Raw genomic sequence first — 19,932 nt, 5'->3', positions numbered from 1 at the left:
GTCATTTCACACATCTGTGGGCTTTGGAAAACCCACCACAGCCTGACCCTATGGTCATCTCTATACCTAAAGAGGAATTCTACACCTGGCTGCAGAAACCAGTTCAAAGCCAGCCTTTCTGACACTGCATGCCAAACTATCAATACCCCTGAGGTGTCATGGTACAGTTTTAGGTGCAGGGGTAGTCAGAACGGGCCTAAATATTCAACAACTTCTATTTGGATGAGAAGAATTTCAGGGGACTGGAAGATGTAGGATGATGAGTTAAGGATAAGCACCTTATGGCTGAGGTTCGTATAAGAGTTAGAGGGCTGATTTCAAAACGCAATTCCCATAACAGCTGATCCAGGGTTGTTTAAGTTGCTAACCTCATGTTTATGGGTTTCACTGAGATATTGGAGGGCTGATGCTAGACCAGTCGTTAATGGCAGATTATAACCATAACCAATATTAAGACCTCAGATCTGTTGTGGGGACTGGTGGTGTGGCATTGGAGCTGGCAGGGAGGCTCAGATCTGTTGTGGGGACTGGTGGTGTGGCATTGGAGCTGGCAGAGAGTTTATTGCGCTCACTTCCCAAGCGCTCTCCACTTTGACAAGGTTAATATGCTCTGACGATGAGCAGTTGTGCTTGGCTCCTCCTTAGATTCCTCCCTGATTCCTTCCCATAGCCGTAACATGAACTCCTCCAGCGCGATAGGGAACCTGGAGAAGAAAGTAGAGGAGTGTGAGTGTTTCACGTTACTTCCTTGTGATGTGATCAAGGGATGCATCCTGTCAATGAATTTTGGTGAAGTGTGTGTGTGTGTGTGTGTGTGTGTGTAGGTTTGCATCAAGGGAAAGGAATATGGAACAAATAAATACCTTCTATGTGAGAGTCGACATGGACTTAGATTTGTCTTGAAATGGGATTTTTTTTAATCTGCATCAAATCATTTTTTCAAAATAATTGTCAATGGAGTCCAATCAATTTAAGAGGAACATAGCCTACAGTATAATTCTGAACTAAAACATCCTATCATTAAAAATACAACAGGTTTCTTGCGTAGTAAAACGTACATTACATGTTAAACAGATTTTTTTTTTTAAATAAACATGTGTCACTTCTAGTCCCACATAAAAGTTGTTCTGGCAGAGCTCCATCAGGACAGGTTCTTCATGAAGTGAATCAAACCAGCTGTTGCTCAGCCGTCGCCGTGGCAACTGCCACACAATATTTGTATTAGGATGTGCGAGAGACATACGATACAGACAGTTCTGCTCGCGTCGGCCCTAGAGTACACAGCGTTATGCACAGCTGTTACGCAGAAGAAAAACAGTGCCAGTTTTCTGCGCTGTCGATGACGAGCTTGTTTCAGTCTGTTGCATTGGGTCGTCTTGAGAATGGGTTCACGAAACAACCAAAGAGATGTTTCCAATTCCGGAACCCCAATATAACTGTTCCCTTTCTCTTGTTTGTGTTCCACATCATTTACCTCCTGTCTGTTGAGCCATCCATCCAGCAGCAGAGCGAGATATCAGCTCAACGTCTGCAAATATTGACATTCTTTGGAGGGTGCCACCTGGCCAACCTGTGGAGTAGTATTGCCCCACTTCCAGACCAGACCCCTTTTAGCCACACCCCAAATGGCAAGGCTTCCTACTGTAGAGTTTGATGTATTGTAGGCACAGAGAGAGAATATCATTCCTTTCAAACGCATTTATACAAACAGATGTTGACCTAACGTGCATTCGATACCTCATTAAAGAGTGCCTTGATTGGATAAGTGAACACCTATAAATTGTTCTATTTTAGATTACGGAACGGTGGCCACCATCATCCCCTTTGTTTCCTCCAAGTCCTATAGACTACCCTTTCAAAGAGCATGTTGCATAGTTATAGAGCTATACAAGTTTGACCCATTTGAGAGCTCTGGCTCATTGTCTGCATTTGATCATATTTCCTATTTGGCAATATAGTGATGTTTCATCTTCGCCTGCCTATCTTGGCATAATTATCTTGAAGCACACCGTCCAAGACAATTTGTCCTCTGCATAATACATTTTATTTTGCACTTAGCTAATACAGTGGAAGACTTCTACTATTTTTATGGTGTCCCATATTTCACAGATACACAGGAAAGCCATTTACGGTGTTCCCTGTGTTGACTCGACACAACTTACAACTGAGTGCTAAACCTGCCTTTTAAAAGGAATCTTGTTTTTTTTTTTAAAAACCTCTCTAAATTGATGGTAGGTGGGTTACAGGCTGAGGGATATAATGTTCCTTTCACTGAGGTTGAAATGGAACACAGTTTTTGCAGTTAGTCGTTTTTTGCTTTAGTAACTGATTGAGGATCCGTTCTTAACTCCTACTGCGACCTAATCTTAACCAACAACTCTTAATGAAAGCAAAGTTGGCCTTGCACCAGGGCATCGCTATTGTAATCCTCCATTGGGATTAAACAGTACCATGCTCAAATTCAGCAAAATATAATGTACTGAAACTAAAGTTGTCAATATAGATGAAAAAGAGGTGATGCTTGGAGTTTGCTGCCGTGTTTTAAATGGCACTGGCCAATCATCTACCATGGTGCGGCCACTTTGGCCCCAATGTTCCGTCTGGGCCACACAGTGGACTGTAGTGTTAGCCTGGCATGAAAGGCCTCAATCACCGCCTTTCACCCACAGCCTGGGGCCAGAGAGAGGGAGTGGGGAAGAGTGAGACGGAGGGAGGAGAGAAGAAGAGAGAGAAAGTGGGAGAGGGGAGAGCAAGTGAAACCTGCTTTAACTCTTTCGTGTTTAGCGAGAAACCCCTCCATGTTTTCTCAGCAAACACATTCTCCCCCATGTTCTCTCCATGTCCGAACAACGGCAGCCTTTGATTTGCATCACTTAAGGGCCCTATTAATATTTTGACAAGTTTTCTCAGAGATTAATTGAGGTAATGCCTGGGGCCAGCGATTATGTGTGGCCAAAAGCTCCATAAACCAACTTAAGCTTCATTTCCACCCCTCATTTTCCACTTATCAAACTGTTGAAGGGAAGCATGGCATGTCACCGTGATGCATAGGTGCCGTCTGTTTTTAGGCTAAATCCCAATACCTCCCCTTAGTCTTCCCCCTTGTTTTTGAGCGTCCCTGGGTGGGTGAGTGTCCCTCAAATGGAGCAACTAGTGGTAGGGAGAGCTGCATAGTCTTAGAGAATGGGACATCACTACATTGCTCGCGCACAGCAGAATCAAAGGATAGCCTACCACGCAATTCTTCCACCAGCACAATACCTGTACTGGCGCCAGAAAATGCTTTCCTTATATTTCTCATGCAATAAATGAAAGGACAGAAAATAAACAATGTTCTGTAATGCACCCATCATCTGGCTGTGGTTCAACGTGGGATAGTACTGAAGCAGGACTTTCATTTCACAATAGCAGTTTGACATGTAACAGCAGTTTGACATGTTTTTCTGCAATTTCCTAGGCATGAATGATTAACCAGTGGAAGCCATAAAAGCCACTGTGCTTAACTAATATTTATACCAAATATTTTAGGGTCCATACACAGATCTGCTACATAGCTATAGGCATACAGCTCTTTTTATCCTCCACTACACAATAAGCATGAAAAGCGTTAGCTACGTTGCTTCAGCTAGATTTACATCCACTGGGTTTCACAAGATAACAGCCTGGTTTGCTCAGGAGTCCCTCAAATATTAAACAACGCAAATGACAATTTATACAAATGTCAAACGCCCATATAGCAGGCTAAATATATAGGGCGGTGCACAATTGGCCAAGCATCACCCGGGTTTGGCCAGGGTAGGCCGTCATTGTAAATAAGAATTTGTTCTTAACTGACTTGCCTAGTTAAATAAAGGTTCAATTTAAACATTTAAAAATATATATATATATAGTTAGCTGGCTAATGTTAGCTAGTCAGATAGCTTGTTAAATAGCCATTTTTATGTGCATAATTGTTTGTCTCTCCATAAACTAAAATATTCCTCTTAACTGTAATTTTTTTGTATAACTAATTATGAAGGTATCATTACTTAGATTTGCTTCCATCCTAGTATTTTTGTCAGCCATCTTTTCTGAAGCAAAGCTCCAGCCTTGGGTCACAGAGCTTCATGGGAGTTTTGGGAACCGCTCCATAGGAAGTCTGCATTTCGATTAACTTTGTTTGAAGGGTCAACAAGAGGTCTGTAAAGGCACTACGCCTCACTCAAAGTTGAATTGGTATACCACTTCAACTCGATGGGGCTCCCGGGATTGCGCAAAATGGAGGGGTAGGCCTAAGGGTTAGGGCTAAGGGAGGGTATTGGGACTGAGCCTTAGATAAACCGAACGGCAGTCATTCGAAATCGTAATGTCCTTCATGACCTGAACCATTCGGAATGTCAGAATGTTTGCAATAACCCTATATATTGATGACCTGAACTCCTGGCCCCAGCCTCATAGCAGACAGACATCATGCATTACTGCGTCATATACACCCCCGTGGAAGAGTATGGCTCCTGTCCTCCCAGCAGATGTTGGTTTATTGGCAAGCCAGCAGGCACACAATGCAGTGAGTGTCCCCACTGCACAGGGTATTGGAGATAAGAACCACCTGCTTGTCTCACTCCACTCTCTCCACTAAGGTTCAGCCGCACTAGGATGGTGTCCAGACCACAGGCAGCTTTAGGAAAGACACATTTTTTGTTTGTTTCAAAGTATTTCAATCGCATCAAATGTTAAACAGCCATAGCTTTTTTTTACCCACAGACACATTTTACAATAAAAACGACATTAAACTGGCCTTTCACTCATTCCTCCTAGGATGAAAATTAGATGCAGAAAGACTAATTCAACTCCATCATATTCATGCATAAAATACCTAATAATGAAGAGGAAGCATTGTAATTTAGAATTTTGTGGTTGAGGTGGAAAAAATAACAGTCTTTCAGGATGTTTGTAGAGAGGGGCACTCAACATGTTATATTACAACACAGAGCGTTTTCTTTAAATTAAGCTTCTCTAATGTTAAGTGTGGTGTACCACAGGGCAGCTCTCTTGGCCCTCTCTTTTCTATTTTTGCCAATGACCTGCCACTGGTTTTAAACAAAGCCTATGTGTTTATGTATGCTGATGCTTCAACCTTATATGTGTCAGCAACCACAGCTAGTGAAATCACAACAACACTAAACAGAGAGTTGCAGTCAGTTTTAGAATGGGTGGCTAGTAATAAACCGGTCCTGGACGTCTCTAAAACTAAGAACATTGTATTTGGTACAAATCATTCCTTAAGTTTAGACCTCAGCTGAATATGATAATGAATAATGTGGCTGTTGAGCAAGTTTATGGAGACTCAATTACTTGGTGTTACCTTGAATTGTAAACTGTCATGGTCAAAATATATTGATGCAGTGGTTGTGAAGATGGGTAGAGGTCTGTTGTCTGTGATAAAAAGATGCTCTGCTGATTTTTTTGGGGCTCTAGTTTTATCTTATCTTGATTATTATCCAGTCATATGGTCAGGTGCTGCAAAGAAGGACCTAGAAAAACTGCAGCTGGCCCAGAACAGAGCGGCACGTCTTGCTCTTCACTGTAATCAGAGGGCTAATATAAATACTATGCTGAGTAATCTCTCTTGGCTAAAGGTAGAGGAGAAACTGACTGCATCACTTATTGTTTTTATAAAAACAGTTTTTTGAAAATTGCTAATTGTTTTCAAAGTCAACTTACATACAGTACTGACACACACACTTATGCCACCAGGGGTCTTCTCACAGTCACCAAATCCAGAACAAATTAAAGAAAACATAGTGTTATATAGAGAGCCGTGATTGCATTGAACTCCCCTCCATCAAAGATTGCTCAAGTGAACAGCAAACTTGGTTTAAATAAACAGATAATGCAAAACCTCACGCACATCGCCTCTCCCGTATTTGACCTAGATATTGTGTATGCACTGATATACAGTACCAGTCAAAAGTTTGGACACACTTACTCATTCCAGGGTTTTTCTTAATTGTTTTACTCATTTCTACATTGTAGAATAATAGTGAAGACATCAAAACTATGAAGTAACACATATGGAATCATGTAGTAACCAAAAAAGGATTATTCAAAGTATCCACCCTTTGCCTTGATGACAGCTTTGCACACTCTTGGCATTCTCTCAACCAGCTTCACCTGGAATGCTTCTCCAACAGTCTTGAAGGCGTTCCCACATATGCTGAGCACCTCTTGGGTGCGTTTTCTTCACTCTGCAGTCCAACACATTCCAAACCATCTCCATTGGGTTGAGGTCGGATAATTGAGGAGGCCAGGTCATCTGATGCAGCTCTCCATCACTCTTCTTCTTGGTCAAATAGCCCTTACACAGCCTGGAGGTGTGTTGGGTCATTGTCCTGTTGAAAAACGAATGATAGTCCTACTAAATGCAAACAAGATGGGATGCTGTGGTAGCCATGCTAGTTAAGTGTGCCTTGAATTTTAAATAAATCACAGACAGTGTCACCAGCAAAGCACCCCCACACCATCACACCTCTTCCAGAGATCATCCGTTCACTTCTGCTTCTCACAAAGACACAGCGGTTGCAAGCAAAAATGTCACATTTGGACTCATCAGACCAAAAGACAGATTTCCACCATCTAATGTCCATTACTCGTGTTTCTTGGCCCAAGCAAGTCTCTTTTTCTTATTGGTGCCCTTTAGTAGTGGTTTCTTTGCAGCAATTTGACCATGAAGGCCTGATTCATGCAGTCTCCTCTGAACAGTTGATGTTGAGATGTGTCTGTTACTTGAACTCTGTGAGGCATTTATTTGGGCTGCAATTTCTGAGGCTGGTAACTCAAACTTATCCTCTAAAGGTATAACTCTGGGTCTTCCTTTCCTGTGACGGTCCTCATGATAGCCAGTTTCATCATTGCGCTTGATGGTTTATGTGACTGTATTTTCCGGATTGACGGACCTTCATGTCTTAAATTAGTGATGGACTGTCATTTCTCTTTGCTTATTTGAGCTGTTCTTTCCATAATATGGACTTGGTCTTTTACCAAATAGGGCTATCGTCTGTATACCACCCCTACCTGGTCACTACACAACTGATTGGTTCAAACGCATTAAGAAGGAAAGAAATTCGATATTCCAGGTGGTTGAGAGAATGCCAAAAGTGTGCAAAGCTGTCATCAAGGCAAAGGGTGGCTACTTTGAAGAATCTCAATTTTTATTTGTTTAACACTTTTTTGGTTACTACATGATTACATATGGGCTCCTGAGTGGCACATCGGTTTAAGGCACTGCATCTGTACAGGAGGCGTCACTACAGTTCCTGGTTCAAATCCAGGCTGTGTCACATCCGTCCTTGATTAAGAGTTCCATAGGGTATGCGCACAATTGGCTCAGCATCGTCTGGGTTTGGCCGGGGTAGGCCGTCATTGTAAATAAGAATTTGTTTTTAACTGACTTACCTAGTTAAATAAAGGTTACATGTAAAAAATTAAAATAAACATGTTTTTAAAAAGATATGTTATTTCATAGTTTGGATGTCTTCAATTATTAAAAATAAAGAAAAACCCTGGAATGAGTAAGTGTCCACACTTTTGACTGGTACTGTATATCCGTGCATACACAATATCTAGGTCAAATACGGGAGAGGCGATGTGCGGTGAACTTTTGCCAGGTACTGTATATAAATGTATTCAGTTTTGTTCTTTAGCTGTTCTTGTCTGTTAATGTTCTGCATTAGTTCATGTTTTTTGTAGACCCCTGCCATGGCAACAGCTACTGGGGATCCTAATTAAATACCAAATACCCCATAAGTTATATATTTGACAGAAATCAGCTGAATCTGAATCTGTATCAATCCATCATGAATTCTGAAAAGTATTCTCACCAGGCTCCAAAAGGCCTTCTCACATCCTGCACAACTAGCACTCCATTATCTAATACTGACCCCTCTTTACCCCATCCTCCCTTATCCTCCACTCGTCCATCCCCGCCCCATCCCTCCATTTCTCCTCATCTACTGTGTCTCATCATGAGGGCCTGTGAACAGCAGGGTAGATGTCAGAGCTCTGCTGACACTTAAACAGCCCAGTCGGAGATCTGGCATTATGGCTGCATCTGGCAGCAAAGCTGCAGGATTGCATCAGGAAATCACACACGCACACACATATGCATACACACATATTCAACCCCTTTGCTATGGCAAGCCTACATAAGTTCAGGAAAAATGTGCTTAAGTCACAAGTTGCAATAATAGTCATTCAAAAATAATGCTAAACACTATCTCATCTCTGTAACCCACACATACATATAATTAATTATCTGTAAGGTCCCTCAGTTTTGAGCAGTGAATTTCAAACACAGATTCAACCACAAAGACCAGGGAGGTTTTCCAATGCCTCGTAAAGAAGTGCACCTATTGGTAGATGGGAGAAAAAAAAACTTATGTTGAATATCCCTTTGACCATGGTGAAGTTATTAATTACACTTTGGATGGTGTATCGACACACTCAGTCACTACAAAGATACAGGTGTCCTTCCTAACTCAGAGGAAGCGCTCAGGATTTCACCATGAGGCCAATGGTGACTTTAAAACAGTTACAGAGTTGAATGGCTGTGATAGGAGAACTGAATCAACAACATTATAGTTACTCCACAATGCAAAACTAAATGACAGCGTGAAAAGAAGGAATCCTGTACAGAATGAAAATACTCCAAAACATGCATCCTTTTTGCAACAAGGCACTAAAGTAATACTGAAACAAATGTTGCAAAGCACTTAACTTTTTGACCTGAATACAAAGTGTTATGTTTGGGGCAAATCCAATACAACATTTTACTGAGTACCACTCTCCATATTTTCAAAGATAATGGTGGCTGCATCATGTTATGGGTATGCTTGTAATCGTTAAGGACTGGGGAGCTTTTCAGGATAAAAAAAGAAATGGAATGGAGCTAAGCACAGGCAAAATTCTACAGGAAAATGTGGTTCAGTCTACTTTCCTCCAGACACTGGGAGATGAATTCACCTTTCAGCAGGACATTAACCTAAAACACATCTACACTGGAGTTGTTTACCAAGAAGACTATAAATGTTCCTGAGTGGCTGACTGAGAGTTTGGACTTAAATCTACTTGAAAATCTATGGCAACACCTGAAAATGGTTGTCTAGCAATGATCAGCAACCAATTTGAAAGAGCTTGAATAATTTTGAAAATAAATGTGCAAATATTGTACAATCCAGCTGTGGAAAGCTCCTAGAGATTTATCCAGAAAGAATCACAGCTGTAATTGCTGACATGTATTGACTCAGGGGTGTGAATATGTATGTGAATTCGATTTTTATGTATTTCATTTTCAATACATTTGCAAAAATGTTTTCACTTTGTCATTATGGGGTAATGTGTGTGTATAAGGGTGAGAAAAAATAAAGTTTTTTCAATTTTGAATTCTGGCTGTAACACAACAAAATGTGGAATAAGTCAAGGGAATGAATACTTTCTGAATGCAATATTTATCCAACCCAGTGTGAAAGAGACCCATTTAACCTTTTACGTGTTTATGCAAATGTAAACAGAACAACACTGGTCATGTTGTCAGGCTCACAATAGACCAAGGTGGCAGGGACAATAAACAGGAACTAGAGACTGACAGGATCTCCTGGTTGGCCCTTCACTGAACATTTGACCTCTTGTGTTCCTGGGTACATGATAAGAACAGGTAAAAGAATAGCAGAATCTATTTTACCATAACTACAGAAGCATTTATTTTACTATACATTCTGAATAGTTTTAAGAAAGGTGTTCAACATCAGGTTCCTATCTGTCATTTCAACACCAAAACACATTACAACACACAAGAATTGGGAAGTTTGACAACTATTTCTGATAATAAATCCATTTCATACATCCCAAGGGATACGCAAACAAGGAGAACTACTCCTGAGTGGAACTGAGGATAAATCATAGGCCTGTAATCTGGGTTTTCAACAAGTCAAATCTACACTGAGAATCCCGGAAAAATGGCCACTCGTGCCAGGAAACAAATGGGCAAATATTGAAAGGGGTTGACCCTTCAAAACATCTTCACGCAACACAGGCATGAAAAGTGATGTAAAATACAACTTGGCACCCCCGACAATAGTTTTGAGAGTGTTGCCAACAAAACCAAGTGCCATGTTTGATAAGAAACAGAGGACATAATGCACACGTTTGTGTACTCTGAGAAAAAATAAGTACAATATTTGCTTCATTCTCAACATTCCTTTCATCAAACGATCTGCTTTTGACCGTTATACATAGATATATATAGTTTAGTATATATAGTAACCAATCACAAAGTCACACATAAGAAATGCAAGAAGAGAGCCCTATGCTTCTCTCAAGTGTGCTTCAAAAAAGAAACTCAGCCTACATTTTCCTCCAAATAATAACATTTTACACTTGTTTCAGTCCAGTTTTTGCTGCTATTTTGATAGCACTCTCTCAAAACCAAACAGCATGTGTATTGGCAGATCAACCAGAGAATATCTGGTTTGATTTACACTATCAGAAATACAGTTTCACAGTGCTGACATGTGGATTGAGTCTAACTGGATCAGGGACGTATTGTTCTCCGAGCCATGGCAGGGAATAGGCTCCATCCAGACTTGTGTTCAAATACTATTTGAAATAATTAAATTTACTTTATCTGTGCTTGATTGAGCTTGCCTGGCTTAATGCACCAATAGAGTAGTCCCATAGCTGTATACCTAAGCCCAGCTTTCCCTCCAGGCAGGCAAGAGCAAACAATCAAAAGATTTCAAATAGTATTTGAACCCAGGTCTGCTCCATTATAATTAGAACCACGCTACAAGAACTGAACAAGTCAGCCCAGAGCAGAGAAGGAGATAAGCTTGTTGCGTGCTAGTCTCCTCAGAATCACAGGGGTGATGTCACTGTGCCTGGAGAAGGGTCGGAGGTTACTTTCATAACTTTATAACATGTTTGTGGTTGGACTTGTACAGGCATGCTACATGCTCCCCATCCTATTTCAGAATGTCATACCATTGATCAGAAGTGGGCTACATTGGCTACCTGGACTCATTAACACATGGCTAGTTCAGTGTTATAATAACTGACTATACATTTGCCTTAGGAACTGACAGCCATTGATTCAAATGAAATCTATAACAAGGAAATCATTGGGAGTGATAAAGAGTGATAAAATCGCTGGAAAATTGAATTTGCTTTATGCAAACACCAGGCATACAAATATATTATTGGGTTAGTGGTGGTGATGACATTCATGCAAAACGTTAGAACAAGGTTAGTATTGAGACATTAGCTGTTATTAATTATTATGCTACTTTCCTTTTAGACCTCAAAACCCAAATCTAATATACCAACACGCATGCCTGCTCGCACATACACACTCATACACACTCACACAGATCGAGAGAGAGAGAGAGATGCCAGCATGGGACACAAAGCCTGGATTGTTCTGACTGTCTGTCCGTGTTAACAATGTGCCATTCTGTACCTCAGCAGAACTTAATGTATTCCAACTCCATGCCCTGACCTGCAATCCCCCTTCCCCTCCTCTCCCCCTTCTCCCCATCCTCTTCTCTGCCACATCCAACTCTTCTATATCTTTATCTCTCATCCTCCTCTAATATCCTTCCTTCATCCCTTTTTCCCCATCCAACTCAACTCTTTCCACTTTTCCCCTTCTTTTTGCTGCCTTCCATCCTCCCCTCTCTCCATCCCCCCATCCTCCCTCCCTGTGCCTCTTCCGACTCATCCATGCTTCATTTCCCCCCTGTCCTCCGTATCCCAAACAGGGCCCCTGGCCCCGGGCCCTTGTTAGGATCCCCTCTGCTCGGACAGAGTTTGGCTGGGTTTCTCTTCCTGCTCCTTGCATCCTAAAGAGATAGAGAGGTGGGGGGACCATGAAATGGGGAAGGGGTCATGGTTGGGGGTTTGGGGGGAGAGAAGGGATGGGGAGTTGCAGAAAAAGAACAGAGGCTGCTTTGTCGATAGCAACGGCAAACGTTCTGGAAGCACTTTCAATCATTTGCTCTCTCCTCCATACCCCAAACTCTAGTGCATTAATGCGATCAGCATCAAGCCTATCCGACGACAGTTTTTATTTTGCCCATACCCTTAAGTGAATAGAAAGCGAACTAATATTCCAGGCATGCATGAGTATCGCCCCCCTACTTTGCACCCTTTCCAAGAAACACGGCAAGGAATCTGAGGAGTGGGACCAGAAAGCTTAACTTGGCACCAGTGGAGATGATTCTTAATAAGTGACTTCCTATTCTGGGAGCAGAGGCTTCGAGTTGCCAAAGTAAAGGTAAATCTGATAGTGCTTCACAGTGTAACATTATCTGATGAACTATAGAATAAGCTTTGACGACATCACCCATAAATGGTTACAGAGGTTGCTTGAGGTACTGTAGTTTGTTGAGAGCGTAGACCAAGGGTTGCCAACAGGTGGTCCCGCAGGACAAAATCGTCCCGGCAAGGTTTTTGTTTTTGTTTTGTAAAGAATACCATAAAACAATAATTGCGTAAAATCACAAGGAATTCAGCAAAAAACATTTAGGAAATCTGTTCCCAAGTATTCCCACGAATAGAAAATAGAGACATGATCATGTCTCAATATAATGAAGGTATGAAATGATTGTATTTAAAAAAAAAAAAAAGAACAATCTCTTTTTGGGATTAGTTGTGTCAATTTTCATTGTTGCCATCCGCTCATAATAGCTAAGCTAGGTGCATACATTATGCTCCTAGCCCTATATAAAAAGGTCCATTGTATTTTTCTCTTGCTCATAATTGGCTTAGAAGTAATTATCAGTTAGCAGTTGTCATGGGCCAAAAGATACCATGGAACGTCTTCAATGCCCACTTGAGCCAACTTAAGTGAAGATCTAACTGGGATTGTATTGAGCACATGGCGGGCCAATGCACTGGCCTCTAATGTCAGTCTCTGTATTGTAACTGTCACCCCAACCCCCACTGTGACTAGCACCGCCCAACACCAGCCCATCGGACCAACACTTGGCAGGCATACAGCTTGGCAGCACCCAGGCTTCTCTCTCTCTCTCTCTCTCTCTCTCTCTCTCTCTCTCTCTATCTCTATATATATAGCACATTGACAATCCATGTCATTGTTAGTATAGTCTTACTGTCTGGGTTGTTCTAGAATCTGGTATGTCCCCATATTGAGTCTGCCATTTTGGAACATGAGACAATGCGTGGTGGGACAGTAAGAAAAACACAAGGTGTTCTTTTGGACCTACACTATGTTTTTGTTCCTCCGGCTTGGGACTATATGGCCAATGGTTACTCAACAATCTGTTGGTTCTTGTCTAGGCTACACAGTGGGGTTCAGGACTTTAAGTACCACATTCACTACAATTCTATGGGGTCTACAGCTAATGTATTTGGAAAAATATAGTTGTGCAACCTATCTAGTAGTCTATATCAACTTGAACTTGGACGTGTGACATGGGAAATAAAACATGGCTTCCTGGGGCCCCTTTCTGTATTACAATGAGATGTTCACCTGAAGTTTTGTACAGAGCAGACACCTATAATGACTTTCCGTGAAAACATCACTGGCCTCAACAGGAAAGGGAAGTGTTAAAACCGCAGGGAGTGGGCCCTAGGTTTCCACACGAGTGTAAATGGCGTCAGTAGATAATTGGTTACAGTTTTCATATGACTGCAAGGGTTCCCTGATTAAAACTGGAACAGACTAGAATCGATGAGACCTGGTAGTAAGTTGGTACCATTTGTGATTAAACTTAAGTTGATTTCGGTAATGTGTATTTTTAAATGAATGTTTTGTTACAAATGCCATCAAGGTAAGCTTTGTTTGTGTCCTACCATGTCAATCTGTTATAAACTACAATTTGCAATGGTAGACAGAAGTGTTCACTGGAAACTATTTCCCCAAAACATGAGACTACCCAATATGGCCTAAAACACACCTGAAATGGCATAATCACCTTCCCTGAGAACAGGTCCTCATTCTTTGTCTCTCCACCCAAGTAGCTGAAGAAATATTTATCCTATAAGAAGTAATTAAGCACAAGAGTACCTGTGAGATTTTTCCCCCTCCCTCCTTCCCTCCCTCTCTTTCCTCCCTCCTTCTCGCTCTGTAATTTTCTCTTAAGCCCCTATTCATCGTGGCTCTGCCTGGATGTCACAGCCAAGGCCCGGGCTACTGATTCACTCAGGCCGACGAGGGCCGCCCTCCAAAACCAGCAGGGCTGCGGCTCGGAGGGCGCGAGACATTATTTATGAGGCCCTTTTTCCCTTTTCCTCCCCGTCTACCGAATCACATGTCGGCGGGCTCGCTTGCGGGCGGACAGAGAGGATCAGGGCTTCTGGTGGGGGTGGTGGGGAGGTTTCTAAGGAACCCTTTCTTCTGGGTCACAGAGCCCAGGTGACCACAGGAAGTTGTTGAGAGGTTTTCCAGCCTAGGCGCACAGGGCCGTCTCACCACAGGAACTTCCTCCTTGGGCTTACGGGTCCATTTCAACAGCAGCAGTAGCTCTAGGCCTCCTGTATGTTATGTATAACTTCTAGTGAGAGAATAATACGTGTCAGCATGGATTAGGGGGAGAGAAAATCGAGGTGAAAAATACATTCTGTAAGTGGATATGTAAGTCGGTGAAGCTATTGAAGAAGCTATTGAAGCTATTGAAGAAGCTATTGAAGAAGCTATTGAAGCTATTGAAGAAGCTATTGAAGCTATTGAAGAAGCTATTGAAGCTATTGAAGAAGCTATTGAAGCTATTGAAGAAGCTATTGAAGCTATTGAATTTCATAGATGATGTACCGTATGATTGCAATGTATGTTCTGAAGGATTAGATACGTCTGTGATTAAATATTCTACTATCCTGAGATGTTGTAATTCCCTTTTACATACAAAACATTATTTTGACATTAGTCCAGCTTTATACAGGTTTTAAGTATACAACATCTATACAAGATGTCTCCCAGTATGTGAGTCCAATCTATAGGCAATCTATGTGCAATCAAGGAGACAGGCCAGCCTGCCTATTTTGAATGGTATCTTAATTTGGTTGCAAATGGGAATACTTACACATAATCAACCCTAGTGTTGGACTGTGTGTTCTGTATTAATCAAGCAGAAATTCCAAGCTGAAGGAATTCGGCTCCACTCCAGCAGCGCCATTCCTTGGCCCTCTCATTGGAATTGCATTTTAAGTGTGCGGCTTATTCGGCAAAGATCGGTACAGTGCACACCCCATTAATATAATGATAATGTTACATTTCAAGATTGGTGTTTCTCCGCACGGCTATATTTTTATTTGGGGGGGGGGATGAACAGCAACAATCCACCTCTCCGATAGCCTTTCCTCACATTAAGCTCTTTGTTCAAGTGAAATATTGCACCTGTGTTTTTTCCACAGACTCTACCTTTGGCAGAAAGGGGGCTTCCTTTCTCCCTGCTCTCTTGTCACTGCTTATTTTGAGTTGGGAGGAATCCCAGGCAGGCTGACAATCTCTCTTTGCCATTGACAAATGTCTTTCTTCGGGGCCGTGGGTGAGCAAACCTCACCTTGGCTGCTTTCAGCGGGTTGTCGGAGCGTTGCACCTGCGCCACAGAAACCTGACACCATGCCTTGCAGCACCTCATAGTTGGGTGACAGGCTCAAGAGATCAATTTCCGCCCGTCAGGAGAGACTCATGGTCCGGGTGGCTGTTCTAACATGGCTGAAACTATCGGGCTATCAGGAATGCATCAGGGAAAACAGTGAGAGAGGACATTTATGGTTATTTACCACCATGATCATTTATGGATACATGACTTAATGCTTCAGATACTGACATTGATTCACCACATGCAAGGAAATAATAGGCATTCTGTCTAAGTTAAGTGGAGTTTTCTACCAATTCTTCAAATGATCAATATTAAGTGTATCAATAGCCAATACTTATAAACATCAATATTTGTTTGATCAAATTGTATTTCATTTTTTCCCTTTGCAGCAGCAAATTGAATGAATAAGCCAGAGCCTGCTATCTAAGAGCAAGCTGTTTCTAATGAGATCGAATTGCACATGGTTTCATCACATCTGTTCACACATCAGGTTTCTCCCTTGGTTAGCTACGGGCGTCCATCTGAGGAGAATGTGCTTCACAGCTGTTTCAGTTTTATGTCTCACAAAGCACGTCACACCAACACAAAACACCATATTACTGAGAGGGGATGAGGGGAAAGAATACCATTTATTCAAGGAAATGAACCCCTGCAACAACAACAAACTACGTGAACTTCCCCAAGCCACGTTCTATGCTAACACTGAATATAGGTACTATTAAAACTCATCTGCCCATCGACTGTAGTCGGCCACATTGATGCCCTAAAATGGACGCTGTACACATGGCCAGTTTGTCAAGCTAAAACATATCACAAACTGCCACAGAAAAGAACACATAGCAACGTAAGTGGACTGCTAACCAGCAGCACTAAAATTAATCAAAAGATGAACGTTTTCATGTGCTCCAGAGATATTGGGACCAGCCTGAATTCAACCCCATACGTACCAGCTTGAGGGCAGACCTCCGCGGTGACTGGGGTAATCGCAAGAGACAGCCACAAATCCTTTCGGAAATTGCTGGTTTGATAAAATAATATGACGGGGAAACCACTCAAGATGTCACCGTCTTTTGGTGTGCTCGTGTGGGCTCTTGTCCATTTGCATCATGGGTCTAGCTGGTAAACGGACACAGCATGGGGACTGTATCTTGGACATTGTGTGGATTTGGTGGTACATTTTATAGCATAACGTACTGGAGGTAGCTCAGTGAAGAGTTGCATTAGCTACCTGAGCTAATCCCAAGGTTTCGGGCCTAGAGGGCTAAAAGATCAGACACATAGGATGTGCTCTTCTGGGCAAGTAGAAGGCCCACGTGTAAATCCCGTCAGTTGCAAGAACATTATGGATTTTCAGAAGTCTTTGCAGAATGGGGTAGTTAGTGTTTCTGACAGCGGTGCGAGTATCAATGAGACATCTGTATCAATGATCAGCAGATGCACATTTTTGTTTCCTCCTGTGCCAACTTTACCTCGTTCTTAGGCTTATTGATCTTATTAGTTAGACTCAAATGCTATTTCATTCAAGAGCTATAGAAATAAGCACTACTAGCAATCCATGTCTCTCCACTATCTCCACAAAATATCTGTTGCCACCTTTCTGGGTGGTTGCTGCTTAGGCTACATCATGGAAAGGGCTTGTGCCAGTTACATCACTGGGTGTTTGGCTTGCAAATTCCCTCATGTATCTCACTGCTGGATTTTGAATATGTAAGCCGGGTCTGAAAGGATCCATTGAAGCGTGAGGTTTATGACACCATTGAGGTGAATGATCCCCCCCTTTTCTTTTGACGAGGAAACACAAGCCCAAATCAATAGCATGATCACGAACACCCAAAATGACTTTTCATAACCGTAACACTTTTTGCATATATTTTAATTAGCTGCCGTACGTCTGGCTGTTTGTTCCCCTTGGAAACAAGAACAAAAACACAGTGATTAGAAAATGTTCCGCAACACATTTCGCGGCCAGGTCCCACAAGTTTAGTTCCTGGGACAAGATATGCTGATAGAGAGCTAATACAATGATAGTACTGCACCTTTCTGAATTCCAATTGCTTTCATGTTTTGATCCCATGCAAATGTTGCTGTGCACAAAAGTCTGCATCAAGACCATTAGCAAATGTCACGTTTATTCAGTACATTCGGAAAGTATTCAGACCCCTTGACTTTTTCCGCATTTTGTTACGTTACAGCCGTAGTCTAAAATGAATTAAATAAATGTTTTTCCTCTTCAATCTACACACAATACCCCATAATGACAAAGCAAAAACAGGTTTGTAGAAATTTTGGCACATTATTACAAATAAAAAAACAGAAATAACTTATTTACATATGTATTCAGACCTTTTGCTATGATTCTCAAAATTGAGCTCAGGTGCGTCCTGTTTCCATTGATCATCCTTGAGATGTTTCTACAACTTGACTGGATACTGTGATACATGCAATTGATCAGAGATTATTTGGAAAGGCACACACATGTATATATAAGGTCCCACAGTTGACAGTGCATGTCAGAGCAAAAACCAAGCCATTAGGTGGAAGGAACTGTCCGTAGAGCCCCGAGAAAGTATTGTGTCGAGGCACAAATCTGGGGAAGGGTATCAAACAATGTCCGCAGTTTTGAAGGTCCTCAAGAACACAGTGGCCTCCATCATTCTTGAATGGAAGAAGTTTGGAACCACCACGATGGGAGAACCTTCCAGAAGGACAACCATCGCTGCAGCACCAATCAGGCCTTTATGGTAGAGTGGCCAGACTGAAGCCACTCCTCAGTAAAAGGCTCATGACAGCCCTCTTGGAGTTTGCCAAAAGGTACTCTCACACCATAAAACACAAGATTCTCTGGTCTGATGAAACCAAGATTGAACTCTTTGGCGTGAATGCCAAGCGTCATGTCTGGAGGAAACCTGGGACCTCAGACTTAGGTGAAGGTTCACCTTCCAACAGAACAACGACCCTAAGCACACAGCCAAGAAAACGCAGGAGTGGCTTCGGGATAAGTCTCTGAATGTCCTTGAGTGACCCAGCCAGATCCCGGACTTGAACCCAATCGGACATCTCTAGAGAGACCTGAAATGAACTGTGCAGCGTCACTCCCCATACAACCTGACAGAGCTTGAGAGGATCTGCAGAGAAGATTGGGAGAAACTCCCCAAATACAGGTCTGCCAAGCTTGTAGCGTCATTCCCAAGAAGACTCAAGGCTATAATCACTGCCAAAGGAGCTTCAACAAAGTAAATACTTATGTAAATTAATACTTATTTAAATGTGATATTTATGTGTTTAATTTTGAATAAATCAGCAAAAATGTCTGAAGACCTGTATTGCTTTGTCATTATGGGGTATTGTGTGTAGATTGATGAGTGGAAAAATCCATTTTACAATAAGGCTGTAATGTAACAAAATGTGGAAAAAGTCAAGGGGTCTGAATACTTTCCGAATGCACTGTACTTCTTGGATGGATCTTCCAAGTCCAACCATTGTTTGTGAGCACAAGTATTGTAGTAGGGAAGATCTATGCTTTGTAATTCGAGTGGGCTTTTATGTGTGTTTTAAAGGGAAGTCGCAGCAGGGTTCAATGCAATATCCCTCCCTTGAGATGAAGGGGTTTGGTTAACTTTTGAGGACCAAGTTGGCGCCTAGCCTGATGGGCGGAAGGCAGTAAAATTCACCAAGTGTTTGATATGCAGCTGTTCTTTTTTTTTATAACAGCCTCAAATCAAAATGGTTTGGTTGGCCACGACATTTCACACTTACTAAAATGCCTTGTCATTGACATCATTTTAATTCATGTTCGTAGAATGTTCCAGCTAGACACGGACGGTGTGTCTTGTCTGGGTACGGAGATCTAACACAACACACACCAACCCAACCCACACCAATCCCAGTCTGGCATTTCAGCCCCTACCGCAGTAGGTCCTATATGTATTTATATAGAATTCATATTCTCCCCTAACAAGGACGGGAGGATCATTGTTGCTTTCACGATGACAATTGCCCCTAAAGCTGTAAAGCAGATCCAGCGCCTCGGTGTCGCCATCAAACGTGCACTGGTTAATGATTTGCCAACACAGCGCCTCGCTTCCTGCCGTGGATTTATGTTAAATGACTGTTATTAGTCTTGCCTCTCCAGCCGCCCATTGTCTGTGAACTGGGACAGAGAGGGGTTGAAAGGCTACAGTCAGCCTTTTATTACACAACGTGTCAATCGGGACGGCGGGCCTGCAAGCTTTATATAATCTCTCCCCCTGAGCCTGTGCTTTTGAACACACACACACACACACACGCACACACAACTGTAAATGATTGACTCCCCCCTCCCCTTTTTCACCTAGTG

The sequence above is a fragment of the Oncorhynchus clarkii genome, chromosome 7 (assembly GCF_045791955.1).
Source record: "Oncorhynchus clarkii lewisi isolate Uvic-CL-2024 chromosome 7, UVic_Ocla_1.0, whole genome shotgun sequence".
Classification (NCBI taxonomy): domain Eukaryota; kingdom Metazoa; phylum Chordata; class Actinopteri; order Salmoniformes; family Salmonidae; genus Oncorhynchus; species Oncorhynchus clarkii.
Note: the sequence above shows the minus strand (reverse complement) of the source record.